The sequence below is a fragment of the Camponotus vicinus genome, unplaced genomic scaffold (assembly GCF_025532165.1).
Source record: "Camponotus vicinus isolate PSW18456_S1 unplaced genomic scaffold, iyCamVici1.0 SCAF_11, whole genome shotgun sequence".
In the NCBI taxonomy this organism is placed as follows: Eukaryota; Metazoa; Arthropoda; class Insecta; order Hymenoptera; family Formicidae; genus Camponotus; species Camponotus vicinus.
The window spans coordinates 13,043,840-13,057,923 of NW_028141947.1; the positions used below are offsets into that span (position 1 = coordinate 13,043,840).

Genomic DNA, 14,084 nt, shown 5'->3' on the forward strand with positions numbered 1-14,084 from the left:
TATCGTTATTTGACAAGTTTAAATACATACTCGTAACTCTTTGGTATCGCGATATAAACACGGTTTATCACAGAATAATAATTTCAGCGAGATAGTAAATGAGACATTAATTTTTCGCCTGTCTGCTCACCGATTTATTATGTAATTATGTATACATTGCAATTGATGAATTTAAATTTGTGTATCAGCGAACGCGAATCAAGAGAAATTTATACGATCGAAATTTGTAACGCTTCGCATAGCGAAGAGGAGCACCTGAAAAACATGGATATACATACATGTACAACACACGTGAGAGGTGCATGCCGATGAAATTCGCCAAAATTCGAAATACCGAGCTAGACGAAATGTATAACGACTACTCCGCGCGCTATACGTTCTCTTTGTCGAACAGCGATTCGATCTAATAGATTTTAATCGGCGATAGAATTAGACGGCGATAGAAAAACGTTTTAATCCGGCGGGGCGCGCTATAGAATTGCATTCGCGATGAATTACGAATACTAGATAACTTCGTTTATTTATTCGATAGCGGATAGACGCGCGTCCTCGAAATTTCTACGGAGCACAACAACAAACATTCGCGCGCTAGATAGCGGCGATCGAATTTTTTCCCCTGCCGGACCGCGTCGCAATTGAAGTACAATCCCACCGCGATAACGAGACTTCGATCGTCAGGTACGCGATTCGTCAAATTAATCAAAAAGGCAGTGTCGCGTTCGGGCTCGTCTCGCTGTAACTGTAAAGTACGCCAGGACGGTAGTTCAATTCGAGCAATGTCAAAATGCGCGTGTACTTGTATAATAACCACAAATATAATGAACGATTCGTCAAATTAAGCGAAACGAGTGGTGTATGCAATTTGGCTGCTTTAACCGCCATTCGCGCGGTCATTAATTCGAATTGCGAGAATCTAAGTACACATGTGCATCACATGTGATAACAATTTTGCGAACCTATTGATTCGGTAATTATCGAGAGAAAGAACAACGATTCGATTTCGACATGTTTCATTGTACTTAAACGCATCTGTATGTTAATTCGAGGCGACATTAATCCGATTGTATCCAATAGTGTTTCAATAATGGAAAGTATCGAGTGTATACAGTCGTCGCGGTAATATGTTTTCGCGAGCTCATAAATATTTCAAGCGATACAAGTAAAAATTCGTTGCGCTGTAATAATACTAAAATACGAAACACATGAGAGCAGAAATAGCTGTTATGACTTACATAACTTCAAGGGACAAAAAAGTTATGATAACTGCATTAGAGTCTGGCGGAGGATGATACAATCATATAAGAATGTCCATCATCTATACGAATATTTTGTTGTAAATATTTCATACAATATATATTGTATATTTTTTTCGTATTTTTTATTGCTAGAATCAATAAAATATAATAATTATCTCTACATTTCTCTATTAATTATAATTGCGTATGACAGATGTATTTCAATATTTTGAAACATTTACGGAAACGCACTAGATCACGAAGACTCTGGGTTTTAGTGCAAAGTGATGGATCATGCGCGCCAGCCGTGCGCGACGACGAGGCTTCTTATGAAGGGCGGTTTCCAATTATGCGGCCGATCAATCACGCCTGAATATCGCGGAGCAAATTATCGGAAAAAATGGGTGCGTTGTAGAAGGTTGATGCAACGGAAAACTCACGCGAGCGAGAGTGATCTCGAGCGAATATTGTTCGAATGGACATAGATGGAACGGCGTCATTCTTACTGACGTCGAGAAGCCGTTTTGCAACCTTGAAATCGGAAAATCCTTTTTTTTGCACGTGACGACGATCGACGTGCACATTAGCAGATACCGCGAGATTCCGTCACTCCTACGAATATTCGTAGAGGACTGAAGAAAGGGACGACGTTGGCATCCCTTTCGGTAATGCCCAAACGCGGTGGAACAAAAGGAACGTACTTCACTTCGGCGCGAAGGTACCAAGACGGACCAAATCCCCAAGGTCGTTTATTAGCCGGGAGAAACCCAAAGTTGAATAGTGTGGGTGAGGGTTGGGTCCTCGTACAAGAGGCATCCGCCGTGATGGAGGCATCGCAACGATGTGTGAGTAACCCACGCCCGTTCGGATGGACGATGGTGGTCGCGGAGGGTGGAGGAGAGATACGGATAAATGGACAGGTAGATAAATAGACAGAGAAGGGAGGCGAGGTAAAAGAGAAAGACGGAACACCTAGATATGGGCTCTGCGGGTTGCGGACCCGCTCGTCCAGTAATGTGATTTCAGTTCGATATTTGATTTCGGTGTAAAATTGGAACTCAAAATCCGTATACAAGTCGTTGCGATACGACGTGTACAAATAAAGCTAACACCTCTCAAACGTATACATACGTTGATTAAATACATTATTAGCGTTTATCAATATCATAATGCAATTGCCAGATATCATTCATTTTTCTTTCTTTTAATAGTTTTCAGAAAATCGAAAACATAATTTACATGAAAAATATATATGCTAAAATCTCGTCCTGTGCGATACAAGATAATACAAAAAAAAAATTATTTTAATATTATCTGAATGTAAATTATTTTATATAATTATTTAACTATTTTTCTATTATTGTAACATTGACAGATAAAATTGTCTTTGATGATTTTTAAATTTTATACTTTCCGTAAGCATTTTCTTTGAACAAATTAAATACAATAATAAAATCCCCTTTAAATCATAAATCATAAAATGTTGAATTAAACGCGAATAAAATTTGTGATATTTGAATTTAGCGTATTTCAAGAAAACGATGGAAGATTACATAACTGCCATACGATATTAATATTTAAAGTGCTATTCTATGTAGTGTGTACAAAACGCGTGCGCTTATTCTTTTTTAACCACGTCATCGAGATATAAGAACGAAATGAATGTAAAACTCGATCGCGTCTAGAATGGCGTCGCACCACGCCTCGGAGAAGCAAAATCGCCCACTTTCATGAAATATACGACCAGGCAATATTTTAAGGGCTCCCGGCGTAATAATACTATCGTGCCTCGTAGGGCGTTACAGCTGCTATGGCGAACAACCATAAAAATTCAACGAACGAGATCGTTGCCTCCACGATGCAGAACGGTATATGGCCAAAAGTTAAGTACCATATCTATATCTAATCTACTGTTATCTTCTACGACAGATTCGAGTATGATTTTCATAGTTTTGTAAATTGACGAAAGAGAAGTTCTGCTCCCTCAGGTTTGAAAGTTCAAACCTTTTGATAATCAAGATTAATGTCATAGATATAATAAATATATAAAAAGTATGATTCGTATAAAAATGTACATACACAACTTATATCTTACTATTTAACATCAGAATCTTTACACACGTTTAAATTTAAAAAATAGAGAGAATTTTTTTTGAGAGAATAAAAGAAATTAAAAAGAATGGCGAGAACAATATCAGAGTCGCAAACAAATGTTATAATAAAAATATACGCAAATAAATATTTATTCTTTAAATGTAATTTAAAATAAATATTATTTTAGCAAAGATTTAACGTCAGAATTAATCATCAAAATTTTACATGTACAAAATTGGAATATTTAATTACAAATGATAACGCTCTATCAAATTTCTGTCACGGATTGGTTTCAAATAATTTAAAAATTCACAGCCGCAAGCTTGTATATCTAGAACACTGTACAGTATTTTGACGTACGATCACCTTGCCTGCAACAGGTTTTCATGTCACTTTCGCGGATTATGCTCGTACTATTCTATTGATTCTCGCGCGCACCGGATTTAGAGGTAGAGAAAAATTTCCAGTGAAAACGTACAATATCTGTTTTAAAATTCAATTCAATTCAATTCAATTCATTCAATTTCATATTAAAGTGCTATACAATTGTTTTTATACGTGCAGGCTATTTTCATTGACCAGAAAGGAATTTGATAAGAGCGAATTTTCGATGGCGCATCCGACAGACGCCGTCGCGCATACCAGGGACTCATTTGTCTAGAAGAAAATCGTTAACGTTATTGGATTTTCCGATGTATTTTAGGAATCGACGTACTCTCTAATCGAATGTAAAACTGCTAAAATAGATAACGAGAAAAAATGGAACAAAGAAGGACAGTGTTTTATATGTCTTATAAAGACTATTAATAGAAAAACATATATTTAAGAATATTTAAATAAATAAACATTTTGTCGGCAAAATAGAAACAGCATAATAAGATAATAAACAATTATCATATTAAATAATATGTAAAAAAACATCGATTAATTTTCGGCTACAATTGATATAAGAAATTATTAATGTTCGTATGTAAATATTAAATAAAAAAAATATTCCATTAAATATTAATACATAAATTAATTTCGGGCTTTATATAAATTTTTATGTATCGGCTTATTGAAGAATTACTGTCAGAACAGGATTAATTGCGATGAAACTTATACACGCGAATGTAAGACTGTTAATGTGTACTATTGTATGTAATTTTGGCGAATGCAGAATGAGCGCTTCACCTTCCGCTCTATATTTGTGCAAATGCTCTCTCGTTGAGATCTCTGTCCACGACTCATGTCATGATGTGAATAATCGAATTTTCCCTGATTTTCATCTGCATTTGCACTTGACGGATGTGCGAATGTCACGATTTGTTTTGACGCTAGCCATTGTTTGCCTGTATTAATAAACTCACTAGAGATACCATTGAAAACTGTATGCTATCTTTTTAAAAGCAAATTTATATTAAAATCTACGAGTTGTTTTCTCCGAATAAATATCAAATAAATATTTTATAAATATTTTATAAATATCTTATAATATCTTATAATAAATATCTTATAATCGAGAAAAAATTAAATTCATTACTTATGACTTGTATGACGCGAAAAGAAATTAAAAATGTAAGTATTATGATCAAATTGCAATTGTATATAATTGATATCGAATAAATCGTATAAATAAAATCTAACGTCAATATTAACAGAACGCGAAATAAAATAATATTTCCAACTAATTTTGCGCATCGATGTTTATTGTTATAAATGTTACAAAACAATAGAATTTTGAGACAACATTTGTCTTCGGATATGAATTTCTTGTGGATTAAGAGATAAAGATGAAAAATAGGAGAATCGGAGCGTAATGAGATAATTCTGACTTGAATTTATATTTCGCCGTGCTTCTCCACCGGTACATCCATAGATTCCACCTCATATTTGGCTGGTGACATAAATACGTTGTGAATAATACATGGCGCATGATGCGATATATGTGTATACGCGTGACTCAAATACTAAAAAGGCGATTTTACGTACATCGAATGTGTTGTGGTGACCACAAAAAATATCTTCCATTCTGAAAACTCTGCAACGATCTTTCCTCCTGCCTCGAAGCAAAAGATAAACCTACCTAGACTCTATCAAATGGCTTGTAAATCGTAGAAGAAATTGTCTTCACGAGGAACGAAACAAGTTTGCAAATAGAGCGCGAAAGAAAAAGAAAATTAAGAAAAAAAATAAAATTTCAGTGGAAATATGTGTAGAATACATTATATCTAAATATCGAATTTACACAAATATATAAATGTACGTATAAATTACCAAATAGAATATTATATTAAAAATGAACATTTTTAAAATTTTTACTCATAAATAAAATACAATAAATATTGTACGTTACGTAAAAATAGAAATAATATTATAAGATATTATTTAACATATTTTATTTTGGAAGGAAATTTCGCTATATTTTCATGTATGAAAAATCAATATAAATGAAGCAAAAATGTAAAAGAACTAAGAAAGAAAATATATGTTATTGTAATAATAAATAAATGTACTGGATATATATGTACAAAATTCCTGCATTATGTACAAATTAGAAATCGTTAAACAGATTTCAAAAAGTCTCAAATAAAAAATACTTAATATATTGTGAAAGATGTCATTATAGAAAAATTATCGTAAAAGACTGCACAGATCCATAAAAAGGTAATGTACAAAAAAATTTCGTAGACACCGGATTGTTGTAAAATAGGTTCTCGTCTGAGTGCGGAAAAGTATAAATTCATGGTTAATAAAGACTTTATCATCTACTTTCTTTTTGCATCTTTTATAACACTTTTATAAAAAGAGCCTAGGATCTTGTTAGGCGTTGCAAGTTATGGCATGTAAAAAAATCTTGCGATATTCTTCTTGCCTGAGATAGAAACCAACAAAAAAGGTGCAACAGTACTGACCGAATGGATTTGTGGAAATAAATGGATATCGCGAGGGATAAAGTAAAGGCTGATCGAAGATAAAACGGGGATCGGAATCGAAACAATCGTAGTTTATAAAGATTTATATATATATTTTCTTTTATGTAATAAAATATTAAAAATTTCGCGAAAAGATACAAATTTATAGCCGCAATGTTTCTTCGCGGATGTCACTAAAAAACGAGTACCACTAGCTAATATACAGGAATTTGCACGATAAAAATGAGTGCCAATTTTGAAATTCTAGAGAAGATCCTATAAAATCCAAGAACGAGAATCAAGAATAAGAAAGAAAATAGCGAGTAGAATATATTGATACGTTCTAAAACCACATCCTCCTCGATAACTCGTGAATTGAGAGTTTGTGATGTGAGAGAAATCATACGCGAATCAATACGCACGTGTGAAAGCATATTGCGGAATTCCATTACTTTGAATGAAATTTTTGTTCTAAAAAAATATATATATAATTCGCAATAATGATACAGAGAATTTTAAGAACCTTAATTGCACTTGAGTGTCGTATAAAAAAAAAACAAATTTGGCGAAGAATCACGCAATGCAAACACGACCTAGAAGTTTTAAGAACGAACGACAATTCTTGGCACTTCAACTGACGCTGAAAATCCTTGCTTTCTTGAGATGCATTTTTCAGCGATTTCACAATGAGCTTACCGGCTCCTCTTTTTGCGTTTTCGCGTTTCCCTTTATTCGCTTCAGAAAGATGCCAGACTTATTGCAATGCACAAATGTAAAATTCCGTTCGATGTTTTCTCGGCTGTATAAATCGAGATTCTGAATTGAAATAAATATCGGAACGCGATGTGACATTGAAAGCCTATCGAATAAACTAAAAATAACGAAAAGCAGATGGGTATGATTGCGAACTATTTTCCACGAGGAATATGCGCGAGGATATGCAAACGTCAGATGCAGCGTTGATTTATGGTTTATGCATCGACAAAACGAGTATGCGGAAATCTCGGAACCGAAAATGAAAATGGTCGCACGACGCGACCGTAAAATTGCCGCGGATGCGTCTACTACGTGTTGAGAATACATCAATCAGAATGAATAAAAGTCATTTTCCTAATGGAAGACGCAAAGAAGAACATGGAATATGCGAATGAAGCGTTTTGTAAATATTTAAACAAAGCATAATATCAATTAATAATTTCTGATTTAAAGAGAGAACTTGAGTTATATCTGAAATTATTAGAGCATTAGAGCATTAGTAAAGGATTAAAAATTTTACGAAAAAAATACTTTGTATTATTTATTCTTATAAATTGCTTAATATATTAAATTATTTTCTTTTTATTATTATATTATAAAAGAATTGAAAAAATATATATCTAAGTTAAACATAATAAAAGCGATATATAAATAAATAATATATCATAGATTATCTTGAAATAAATTAATGCAAATATTTAATCTTTGCATATTTTGATATCTTATTATACAACAAAATATTAGTTACAAGATGCATAAGCTGCTTGAAATTTCGCGGATATAAATAAGGAAATAAAATTTAAAAAATATGTATCGCAGTATTATATTATATTTCATTTATACATCACTTTTCTAATTATCTTCATAATTTTCTTACTCATATTCATGAACTATTTGACTTTATATTTATCTGATTTTATATATAATTTAAAATAAGAAGTAAAATGACATAACATCCAATAATATATTCAATTAGAATATTGGATTAAACACAAAGTTTTGCAGTGTGTATCTCGACTATTATTAAACTAATTTTTTCCAAAGGAAAATGCTTTATTATAACTTTTGCGTTCTTTCTCAATCGTCATAATCGCATACAGAATATCTTACTTTAAAAGGAAATTACGAATTCTAATTTAAATTTTTGTTAGTATTTCTATTATTTATCTACTAAATAAATAATAATTAAATTTTTTACAGATCAGCCGTTCTAGTTGACAGAATTCAAAATTCAAATCTATTATTAGTTCACAAACGAAAGTAAAATAAAGGAACGGATAATAACGTCACTGGTATCAATTGTATTTGAAATTCATGAAGGAGAAAACAATTTTGTCAATCTTGTTTTCTCCTCTTTAATGCGTGTAATAAAGGTGGCATAATGTCTCCATCAACGGTTTCCCATTACGCTTTCCGGGGTCTCTTCTTTCTCCTTTCTGTTGGAAGATAATATTCCATTTCAAATGACGGTCGCCGTATATGTAATAAAACGTAGTTATAAGAACAGCATTATTTCCAAAAATTTGAAAAAAATATTTTTACATCATGAATTATATTCCTTCTCTAAAGAGATAACGAAAACCCATTTACTTTGCCAACTTTCAACATATTACGAATATCTAATATCACCGTATCCATTAGCTATATTCACGAGATTTTCTCCTTTAGTTAGAAGATATCTCTAGTAACTAATTATTCCGAAGAAACTTAATTTCCGGAATGTAACAAATGTCAAAGAGCGCGCTGAATTGTAGAGTTACTGAACATGCTATCACAAGCAGTCCTTAATTAGCTAAATATCATCTACAACGGTATCTTACGATATATAAATTTCAACGGAAATACCGCGATTACATGTACTGCATTAAATAATATATGAGACAAGAAATTAAAATTTTATTTGTATTCAAGATCTCGCCCTCTTTCTCTCATCGCAAAAAATCCAACACGATAACTGGCTCTTCTCTAGATTGATTTAATTTTATTGAAAAGATAAAATATGATTTTTTCTGTTTTATGTCAACGTTTTAAAAAGAATCAATATTATGATTATTTTAAATAACGAAGAAATGCCGCTGATATACCGCGGAGATAAATTCCAAGCAGATATCTCTGGGCGCGATCTTCGCAGAGGACTAATTGATATAATTAAGTAATTACGCAATTAAATAGCTAAGTCCCGAGTAACCTGACGTTCGGCTCGCACTATATTACAGTAAGTACGTATAATAGGCGATATTTATCGCAACTCTCGTAAGTCGCCATAGATTCGGAGTAATTGCTTCGAGTTCTGCGGCATCGCCTCAACTATGGGACATAATACGCGTGCAAGCGGCAAAGTTTTGTCCTCTGCAATCTCACTACAAAAAAGTCGGTCGCAAAATTTTCTGAGAGACTAAAAAAAAGCGCACCGAAAAAAGACAAACCGAGAGAGTTCGCAGTTGCGTAGACCGCAGAAGCGAAGGCTAGGAGTCTGAAACTTAGAACACATACCTCTCGGTCCGCTCGGTATCGCAATGCGGTACATCTCACTATACGAAAACACTCGGTATTCACCAGTGGTTTTTTTATACATATACAGAGTGCCCCAGAACACTCGCTCTTAATTTTAACCCGGAAATATCGCGAGTCAAGTTTTATTTTTGATTTTTCTTTTACGTATAGTTGTCTTCGTTCTTCTTCTCTGAACAAAATGAAAAAAAAAAAGTTTTTTCTTGTGCTTGAACTTAGTAATCAAAATAATTTTATAAAATTATTTTCTGAATTTTACTATATTTATATAATATTGTGATTATATTATACTTTAATTTTATTATTATTTCGTAATTATCTTATTACACAAATATTTTTTTACATACATTATCAAAGAAACTATGATTCAAAAAGTAAATTAAAGAGACTTTTTCTCAATATTTAAGGATAAATACTTTTAAATTAATTATCGAAATATTATTCTACAGAAAATTTTCTAATTGTAAATTCAAGTAAACAAAGAATATACTTTTGCAGTTCTGAAATTTTTCTAGATTTGTAAAAACTGTTACATTTTTAATTGGTTACAGTAAATAGTAATTATTATGACATTCGTCCATTTATTTTTATTCTCTCAATAAAAACCGATTCCATAAATTCATCCAACAATTTGTGGATAAAAAATATCAAGAACGTGAGATACCCTATATACTCTGTACTGGCATTTTCTCAACTACCACTTGCGCCAACTCTATACACTTTACTAGTCGAAATACGGCAAATGTGCTAGCTCTTTGAAGCGGCGATAACAACGTAGAATGTAGGAGAATGTAACACGCGCCAAGACAGGAATTACGTTGATGCTTCTCGTGAAACCGAAGATGTTGCTGTTTCACATGGAAATTATCGTTAACGCTATCTCGCAAAATATTTATCTACTTTCAATATATATCTAAAACAATGCTCTCATGCTTTCTGCATTTTACAAATAACGCCATCTCTTGAATTACATATCTTTTCATCTTTTTCGCAAACACTTCCAGACAAATATTCAGGATGTAAGTTTATCTCACACGAATATTTTTATTTTCAATTATTCTCTGTAATTTATGATATCCATATTTCCACAAAATCTTTTGCATATAAATCAATGGATAAATTTATTACGTGTCATACCTAATTCATTAAACCTGCGGATATGTAAAGTACAGAATGCATAAAACGCATCTAGAAACTAACTAAATAAATATTTATATGGATATATATTTTGCTACTCGATCATATTAAAATATGATTTTTAGTGGCTTCTTTTGTGAAAAATGCACATCAAATCGTGACAAAAGGCAAATTTATCTTTCTGCTGAGTCTTTCTTATTCCACAAACGCGCCAAAATCGAATAACCATTGGTCTGAAACGATCAAACTGCTCTGCAAAAATATGCTAACTCATCGATTCCATTATAAAATGACATGCATTAAAGATATCGGATTTTGCATTTACTTGCAACAGGTTGTACAATCTTGAGAATTTATCTTAACAGCTGCCAAAGAAATTTTTCTCTAAATTGTCATATAATCAAAATAACAAGATTTATCAGTCATGATAAATGTTAAAATTGATATATCATATAATGCAATACGATGCAATTGTCAAGATATATGACGAAAATCATACCGAAAATATTTTTATGACAAACGTTATCAACTATGTCGAATATTTATAGTGTAATCCCGAAACCTGGATTTATTAGTTTAACAATCGTCTATCATACATTCCCGCGCGCTGTATTTTTGAAACTACATTTTCACGATAGAAGCAGCAAACGGAAACCCATTCACAAAATAACAGTTTTATTTCATGTTACGCGAATTGGATGAAGCGACAAAAAACAAGCATAAAATTGCAAAGACTAGCGAAGATATCGATTTTGCGTCGCGTTATCGTGAAAAATCTTCGGAAAATAACTCTTAAAAAATAAAATATGACTAAAAAAAAATAACATTTTAATATTATTATCTTTATTCTTACTTTTATATTATTATCTTTATCTTTATTTTTACATTGTTATCTTTCACAACGTCAATTAAGTCTATATTAGAAGACACTGTGCACAAGCAAGAATAAGGCTTGTTACAGATACGCTTTATCCCTTTAACTTGCCGGTATTAAATTATAACAGATACTGTGTACATACACGCGGACATATCGTTGCTTTGAAGTGTTCCTTGAGTACGTTTCTGATGTGTGGATCAGTCAATCTCACGACTATATTGCTGTGGTCGATACATACGCTTCTGTAATCCGTATCCGGGAGTAATGTCGATCTACTCACGGGAACCCTTGTGATATCTAAACTAGCTCTGCGCAGTATCATTCGGATATTAGTTTCCATAGGATATCGTGAGATGTTTGAGATACATATATTAAGATATCGAGATTTATGCATGTGTTATGCTAAATCTTTGAGAGAAGATTTTATAAGGTGATTATAACATATGATGACTAAAGGGAGCAAGTTTTAGTCGGAAAGTATTTTCATTTCAAAATGACAAGGAAATTTCTCAAAGTCGCGAACAGAATGTAATAACGGTCGTGGCGTTGAACTAATTGATCGGTTTTAATCTTGAGCAGCATTGATAAAGCGGGACTACGCGTAGAGGCAACGCGAGGAGGCATTTCCTCCCAGAAAGCTGAGGGCGCCTTAGCTGCGAAGATAGAAACAGGCGGCAGGCTTATCTCGAGACGTTTTCCTCCATTTCGTTCCCTCTGCTCATTCGTCAGAGAAGTCATAGAAGTGCCGGCAGTGAATACGGAATTCAACGAGAAGGAATCGATGCGACGAGTATGCGTGCTAGTAGGATTTACCTAGGTAGCGTTCGAAAAATAGAGGCAACGTATGTGTGGGAGGCAGGCAGCTGCTATGAAGACGATTGAAAGAAAATCGATAAGTCGGTCTTTCGTGGAAAATATCCGCTCGGATACCTGCATAGCTATTGAAGTCCACCTCTCCTTCTAAAATCTCTTGGAGCGAAAGTTACGATTTCGCTCTCGAGCCGCATGTTCTTAAATAAATTTGCTCGAGATCGTGATAAGAATCGAAGACCTTCATCGAATATCTAATCGTATAACGCTGAATGTCGCAAGCCAATATAGATCATTACCGTTTTACCGAGGGCAGCATGGACGAATCCAAACTGTGCCGAGACAAATCGATTTCTGGAACTCGCAGCCGGTATGAACATAAATTGCTGAGCTTATTTGGGCAAATTGTAAGAGCCACTAGACGTAGGTAACCAGCAGCGATATTCCAGACCCAGCGGCAATTAACTCATTATGTGGCCTAAATGTATTATGTCTACCTGATATTCTTGATTTACGAGCTAAGCGTTGAATGAAATATGCAAACGTATGCACCATAGATTACATTGTTGTACTATTCCTAGTTCGGGATATTGTAATTTAGAACTGCGTTAAAGATACAACATATTAAAGTAAAATTTACTGGCAAGTAAATATTGATGCATATGTTTTTTACAATTATACACACACAAATATATATATTAAAATATATACAACGAAAGTTTCAAGTTTCTCATGAAATATAAAAAGTTTCAATGCAACAAATAAAAATTTATGATCATAGAATTATATTAGTTTTTGCGAACTTGACAAAAAAAATGTTACATTTTTTATAATATATAGAATATAATGTTAATTGAAAATTTTAAATGCTAATAGAATTTCATTAATCGTCTAATTTTTTTCTAGAAAATGAATATCAGAAAATGAATTAAAAAATCAATCATATCGTTCACCAACCAAACATCAATACTGAACGAATCTCTTTTTTTCTCTTTTTTAAAAGAGAATTTTACCTCTCTGTAACGCAAGAGTTACGATACGGCAGTGATGCATCGCATATGTATTTCGAGGTGCATAAATCTACACTGATTAGAAGGGGCTAAAACGCCGTAGGAACCGGGTTGAGAGAATACCGACAACTTTGCCAGGCAATTCCAAGACGGTGCGAGTTAACGCCACTTAAAGCAGCTCTACTAGCGTATAGCCGGGGAAGAACGTGGTAATCTATGCAGGTGAAATGTGCGGATGGTAGCGTGTTCCGTACGTTTCGTGTTTGTAATTAAAGTCCGGCAGGCAACGGCAACACTACGTGGCATATATGCGCTCTTGATAACCTGCCTATTATGAAAAATGTTCGTGAAATCAGTAATGCACGGATTTAATCTTTCGATACGTTAATCGTTCTTGACAATTCAATAATTAAATATTTTTGTTTCACGTACGGTTACGAGGTAAATGTTCTATTGCAGATATTCTTGATACGAAATTCGTGTGCAAAAACTGACTCTGCTTCTAAATAATTTTCGATAACGATTTGTTTCGTCGATATACAATTATGATTTTCTAAGATTATTTTGTAATTGATATACTTGGAAATTATATAAAATTTATAAATAGATATATTATTTATATTTCATAAATAAATTATATTTTTTCATATTATTTATTTTATCATTAATATTTAAATGTATTATAATATTTTGTTACTTGATGTACTATTTTATTTGTAGTTAATATTCTTATCTTATTTGAAATATATTTTAAATAGAA

General features: G+C 32.9%; 1 protein-coding gene across 8 annotated transcripts in view; it reads right to left on the reverse strand.

The window, feature by feature from the left end:
• The window catches only part of LOC145961499 (dystrophin, isoforms A/C/F/G/H), a 425,853-nt gene that overhangs the window by 292,448 nt on the left and 119,321 nt on the right, over positions 1-14,084 (reverse strand). The gene's annotated exons all lie outside the window — the stretch shown is intronic.